A 6,717-nucleotide genomic window follows, 5' to 3' on the forward strand; every position below is an offset into this window, starting at 1 on the left:
AAAAATAGTCAAAGGCAACTCCACCACCATTACTCTTTCCTTAACATTTCAAGAAACAATAACAAGAGAAGTAGTTTTGAAAATTTATGGAGGTATTTAAAAGGCTTTACATTAACATTCCCTTTTGTAAAGGCTTTAGAGCATATGCCTTCGTATGTGAAATTTTTGAAGGATATCTTGTCTTAAAAAAAAGGGGCTGGGTGAGTTTGAGATAGTGGCACTCATTGAAGAGTGCAATGCAATCATATAGAACAAGTTTCCTCTGAAGCTTTAGGACCTTGGTAGCTTTACTATTATGTGCACTATTGGTGCATTATTTTTTCCTAAGGCTTTGAGTGATCTAAGGGCTAGTATTAATTTGATGCCTTTGTCTATCTACAATAAGTTAGGCTTGGAAGAGATAAAGCCCACTACTGTGACTTTACAACTGGTAGACCAAACCCTCACGTATCCGAGAGATATAGTAGAAGATGTGCTCATTAAAGTTGTTAAATTCATCTTTTTTATCATCTTGAGGAGACCTTTCTTATGTATTGTTAGAGCACTTATCGATGTGGATAAGGGAAAGCTTACCTTGCTAGTGCAAGATCAAGAGGTAACCTTCAACATTTTTAAAGCCTTAAAGTTTACCAATGATTATGATGAGTGTTTTACAATGAGTGTGGTTGATAGGGTCACAAGTGAAGTTTTTAGGAACAACCACCTTAATGACCCACTTGAAGCTTCCTTGATTGCTAATTTTGAGATAAGTAATGAGGATGTCATTGAATGTGTAAATGTGTTGAATGCTCCATCTCGTGTCATGAGGACATAATTTGAGATGTTAGATTTTTCATCTTCTTCATCTTCACCAGCAAAGCCTTTTATTGAAGAACTTTCTAAGATGGAGCTTAAACCATTGTTGAATCATCTGAGGTATGCATATCTTGGTAATTCATCTACTTTTCTTGTTATTGTTTCATTTGCTCTTACTAACATGTAGGAAGATAAGTTGTTAAGAGTTATGAGGGAGTAGAAAAGGCATTGGGATGGATAATTGCATACATAAAGGGGATATGTCCTTTGATATGTATACATAAAATTCTTTTGGGAGATGATCACGGAGTCACCATCGAGCATCAGAAGAGATTGAATTCGATCATGAAAGAGGTGGTGAAGAAAGAGATCATCAAATGGTTAAACGTTGGCATCATCTATCCTATTTTGGATAGTGCATAGGTAAGTTTGGTGCAATGTGAATCGAGGAAAGGTGGGATGACAATGGTTGTAAACAAGAATAATGAGCTCATCCCTATGAGGATAGTAACTAGATGGAGAATATGCATGGACTACTAGAAGCTTAACAAGATCATGAGGAAATATTACTTTCTTTTACCATTTATTGATTAAATGAAGGATAGGTTAGCTGGAAAGTGTTGTATTGTTTCTTGGATGGGTATTCAGGATACAATCAGATAGCGATAGCTCTGGAGGATCAAGAGAAGACAACCTTTACTTATCCTTATGGAACTTTTTCTTTAAGGAGGATGCCATTTGGACTTTATAATGCTCCAGTCACATTTCTACGATGCATGATGGCTATCTTTTCAGATATGGTGGAGAAAATGTTAGAGGTTTTTATGGACGACTTCTCTATTTTTGGAAATATCTTTGATGAATGTTTGTTGAATCTGGAAAGGGTCTCAAGAAGATATGAAGAGATGAACTTGGTGCTAAATTAGGAGAAGTGCCATTTTATCGTACAAGAAGGCATCATTCTTAGTCACAAGGTTTCGAGAATAGGATTAAAGTGGACAAAGCAAAGATAGAGACAATTGAGAAGCTTCCATCACTAAATTCGGTAAAAGGTATTAGGAGTTTCCTTTGACACGTAAGTTTTTATCAGCTATTCATTAAGTACTTCTCTAAAATCTTTAAACCTTTGTGTAATCTCTTGGAATAAGATGTTTCCTTTAAATTTGATGATGCATGTTAGGCTGTATTTATAGAATTGAAAACAAGATTGATATCTACACCCATTGTAGTAGTTCTTGATTGGTCACTTCCATTTGAGCTTATGTGTGGTGATAGGACTATACTATATATGCAGTGTTAGGATAGAGAAAAGTTAAAGTTTTTCATTTTATATATTATGCTAGCAAAACCTTGACTGAAACTCAAATGCATTACACTACTACTGAAAAAGGATTATTAGTTATTGTTTATGCATTTGATAAGTTTCGTTCTTACTTGATTGGCACCACTCTGCAATTAAGTATTTGATTGCTAAGAAAGATGCCAAACCAATGTTGATAAGGTGGATATTGATGCTACAAAATTTGACTTGGAAATTAGAGATATAAAAGACACGGAGAATCAAGTAGTAGACCATCTGTCAAGGTTGGAGAATGAAAACCAAGGTAAAGACTTGACTTTGATCAATGAGAATTTTCTTGATGAGCAATTGTTATTTGTTGATCAAAAGAGATTACCTTGGTATGCTAACTACGTAAACTATATCGTGAGTATACTCCTCCCTCCTAATTTAAATTTTCATCAAAGAAAGAAATTTCTTCATGATGTTAAATTTTATGTATCGGATGAATCTTTTTTGTTTGAGCAATGTGCATACAGAGATTTGAGAAAGTGTATTCCAAATAAGGAGGTTGAAAGCATTTTGACTCATTGTCTTTCTTTGAATTATGGGAGACATTTTGGAGGAGATAGAAGGACAACCAAAGTTTTTCAGTTAGTTTGTATGGGCCAACACTTTTTGAAATACCCCATACTTTGATATGGTGATAAATAAAGTTGATTGAATGCAAATTGAGGTCAATTAAAATGTTTAGAAGTGATAAAAAACGAAAGGAGTAGTTTAGGATAAAATGTTTCGCAAGTGAAAAAAATAATAATTTTATCGGAGGAGAATTTGTGAGATAAAAGGCGATTTGGAAGTCAAGTGAGGCATAATAAGGTATTTTTGGTACCGAGGAGACAAGATAAAATTTTTAGAATAAAATAATATTTTATTAATAAAATAATATTAAAATATTAATATTTAGCCGGATGTCGAAGTCAATCAAGAAGGAGGATCATATGGTTGATCCAAGTGGGGGAGAAGATGACAAGCCCGACTCTACAGAAATATTTGTGATGACATACATGTGGTGGATAGCATGTTTACATGCTAAGATAGTCTTGAAAAATTTACAAAAGTCGGTATTGTACCTAGAGGTACAATAAAGTTGATTTAAGCCTCGAACTAGATCAAATAGAGAATTTACAATGAAATTAAGAATTTTAAAGTCCCAGAATGGGTTAATATGGTGATTCGAAGTTCGAGGATCAATTTGGAGTCAAATTGGAATTTTCGCTATCTAAGGGCAAAATGGTCATTTGCCACCTGGGGACAAAATGGAAATTTTTAGAAAAGATTTTTGGCCCCATTTCACTTATTGGAGTAAGATTTGAGGTTTAGAAGTGAAAAATTTTAATTTCGGTATAATTTGGAGTAAAAGGGTAAAATGGTAATTTTACCATTCGGAATCGAAAATTTAATTTTTTGAAAGGATTTTGATCAAATTTAATTATTTGGAGTGTGAAATGAGTAAGAGGAGTGAAAATTATGCATTATGGAAAATTTTCAATTTTTGGGGTAAAAATGTAATTTTTGAAAAGTTCAGGGGCAAAAGTGTAATTTTGAAAAATTTGCTCCACCAAAACTTTGAAAAAATCTGGAAATATCACTTAAGACTTGGATAAGTCAAAGGGAATGCATGGTGAAAGAAAATAGGACAAGTGGATGGCTAGAAAAAAGAAATGAATTAATAAAATATTTAAAATATGAATAAAATAATATTATTTCATTAAACAATAAAAATGCATAAAAAAAATCAGCCCACCCATTCTTCTTCTTCAACATTCGGCCAAGCAAGAAACAAGAGAGAGAAAGGAGAAAACAAAACCCTAGAGAGAGAAAATCAAAGAAAAAGTGTGAATTTTCAAGGAAATTAAGTGAAAAAGGTGAGATTTTTTCTATTAAGCTTGAGTTTTCTTATTCCCAAGCATTTCTCTTTATTTTCCATGATTAAATTACATGTTTTCATGATGAATTCAATTCTGAAAAATGGGTTAGGAGAGAGAAAGTTGTTGGATTTATTTGATTTTAATTTATGTTAGTGTTTTTAGTTAGTTTAGCATATATAGAAACAAAACAATAAGAAAAGAATTTATTTTCTCCCCCAACCATTAATGGCTGAATTTACCATGTAGTGAGTGAGGATGAGTTTGATTTTATTCTAGGAGAATTGGTTAAGGAATAATGAATTATGAGCCTAGAAAAATAATGGGAATTTTCGGAGCAAAAATACGAATTTTTACCCACTAGGGGTATTTTTGTAATTTGCCGTTGGGACTGATAATTTGCATCACACTGAGGGACATTAAGTTAATTTGGGTGTAATTGAGGTATAGAAACTGAAAAGAATTAAATTGGAGTTTAAACGAACCCGTTAGGAATTTAATCGGGTGATAAGACGAATTAGGCTAATACCGAATTTAGATAATTACCAGTGCCTTTTTGCATTCCATATCATGCATTGGTAGTCCAAATTAGTTTAATTTTGATTTAGTACCAACTTAGTGAAATTCTCGATTTTGTACTGTGTCAAGGTGGTGAGTCCTCCAATAAAGGCAAAGAAATTGCATCCGAGGACCAGTAGACAGAGTGCTTCGAAAGTCTGCATTCTAGACATTGTGAGTAAACTTATTATCGTCTTAATTATCTAGAGTAGTTTTATACAACTATGTGATTTTATGAAAAATGGGTTTAAATGGTAAATTGTTATGTTTTAAGGGAAATTGTGATTTTATAAAATGATTTTATAAATTTTCTGAAAAATCGAATATTGGTTTTGAAAATAGAGTAATTGGAGACTGCTAGTTTGTGTTGCAAATTTATGGTTCTGAATTGAATGGCTTATGACAATAAATGAGCATGAATGGCTAAACTGATTTTGGTGTTATAATTATTTATACTCTGTATTCAGCCTTGAGAGGCTAGGTTGTGATAAATTGCCATGACATGCTAGAATGAATTTTATTGATTGGTGGATTATATATTAATTATTTACTGCAGAGGGGGTTCCGTGGACCAGCCTATTAGAGGGGCACGGTAAACTCCATTATATTATTACCTCGAACGGAGAGGCGCGTAGGGTATCTCCTGGGGTATAGCTTAGGGTTCACTTCACGCCAAACCACCACGTGAAGGGGAACTCAGCCAACGCCAAGGAACGACTGTATTTTTTTCAAACAAAAATATATTTTAAGTATACACAAAATTTTAACAGCCTTGGCGGACTCGGTTAGATGCCCTGCGCAAGGTATCACCGAGTATGAGTTTTGGCACGAGCCAAAGTTTTAAGAAATTCATAAGCCAAGTTGATTTATCGATTTTATGGATTGATTTTATTTGGTTGAAATGAGTTGAAAGGTAATGAAATTACAGTATGATGATTTATTTTAATTGTCTCCATTTACTCGACTTTAGATACTTTAGATGGTATCTGTTTACTCACTGGGATTTTATAATCTCACCACCCTCATTTCCTCACATTTCAGGCTCAGGGAATTCCATAGTTAGCTGATTTTGACAAGGACTTTCATTTGGACTCGAATCGGTAAAAGCTGTAGGTTTCCAGCTTCCGATGCATTTTGGATAGATGTGGGCCCACGTGTCACTGTAAAAGAAATTTTATGCTTTGGTTATTTGTTTTATAGTATATATGTATATAATTATCTTTTACGCTATAAGAATTATGTATCGATAGTTTTATGAAAATTATTTTACAAGAAAATAGTTTATTTTATTGAATATTTTTATTATATTCAAATGGTCAAATTTTCACTTCAAATGAACGTTTTAGATACTTAATTTTTTTTAAATCATTAAATATATATTTTCGGCTTACCTACTACATTTTTAGCAAGTTTCGAGGTTTTCGACAAAAATGACAAAAATGCCCCTATGAGCAAAAAAAAAATGTTATGTTATGATTTGGAAATGATTTGTAATCCTTCGTATTTTGATTATTTGATAACTATTGCTCACCGGGGAAGTGCGAAAGCTGATACAAGAGTCTTGCGAGGTTTCGATCGACATTCGGGGTGAAGAATGTTTGTCGAGGCTTCGCGGCGGTTGTCACGGGCTCGATGGGGAGTTCCGGGTCGTGACAATTTAGATTGGTATCAGAGCATGGTTTAAAGATCAGATATTTTGATTTTAAAGCTTTGGATTTTAAAGTTTTTGATTTTAAGGTTGTTTTAAGAAATCTACACTGACACTGCGTGGCCCCAAGTCCAGTTAAGTTAAGTTAAGTTAGGTTAAATTGAATAGAATGTATGCATCTACATATAGAAATCTACCTATTTTTTTAGATGCATAAATAATTAAACAATTACTATTTGATTGCATATAGGTTTTGAGGTGCACTGGTGACATACACACCATATCTAGGAGAGACGGTAGTCCCGACGCCACTCATAGTATTAGTGAGGGATCTCTAGATTTTACTGTTAGGACCCGATGGCAGCCCGAACTGAGTAGTCCAAAAAGTGTAGATAGTAATAATATTAATGTAAGCATAAGAGGTTCCCTTTTGAGAGAATCTAAGGAATATACTAAAGAAAGGGAAAATTAATGATAGCCGAAGGAGGTATTCGTTCTAGGAAGAGTGT

General features: G+C 33.5%; 1 long non-coding RNA gene across 1 annotated transcript; it reads left to right on the forward strand.

Moving 5' to 3' along the window:
* The first annotated feature begins 3,694 nt into the window (after positions 1 to 3,694).
* LOC148762412 (uncharacterized) lies at positions 3,695 to 6,104 on the forward strand. The gene is made up of 3 exons (XR_016026472.1): positions 3,695 to 4,002; positions 4,651 to 4,734; positions 5,602 to 6,104. It is a non-coding gene; the product is annotated as an uncharacterized LOC148762412 (long non-coding RNA).
* The last annotated feature ends 613 nt before the right edge of the window (positions 6,105 to 6,717 follow it).

Source organism: Theobroma cacao, chromosome 5, assembly GCF_053813885.1.
Source record: "Theobroma cacao isolate CCN51 chromosome 5, ASM5381388v1, whole genome shotgun sequence".
In the NCBI taxonomy this organism is placed as follows: Eukaryota; Viridiplantae; Streptophyta; class Magnoliopsida; order Malvales; family Malvaceae; genus Theobroma; species Theobroma cacao.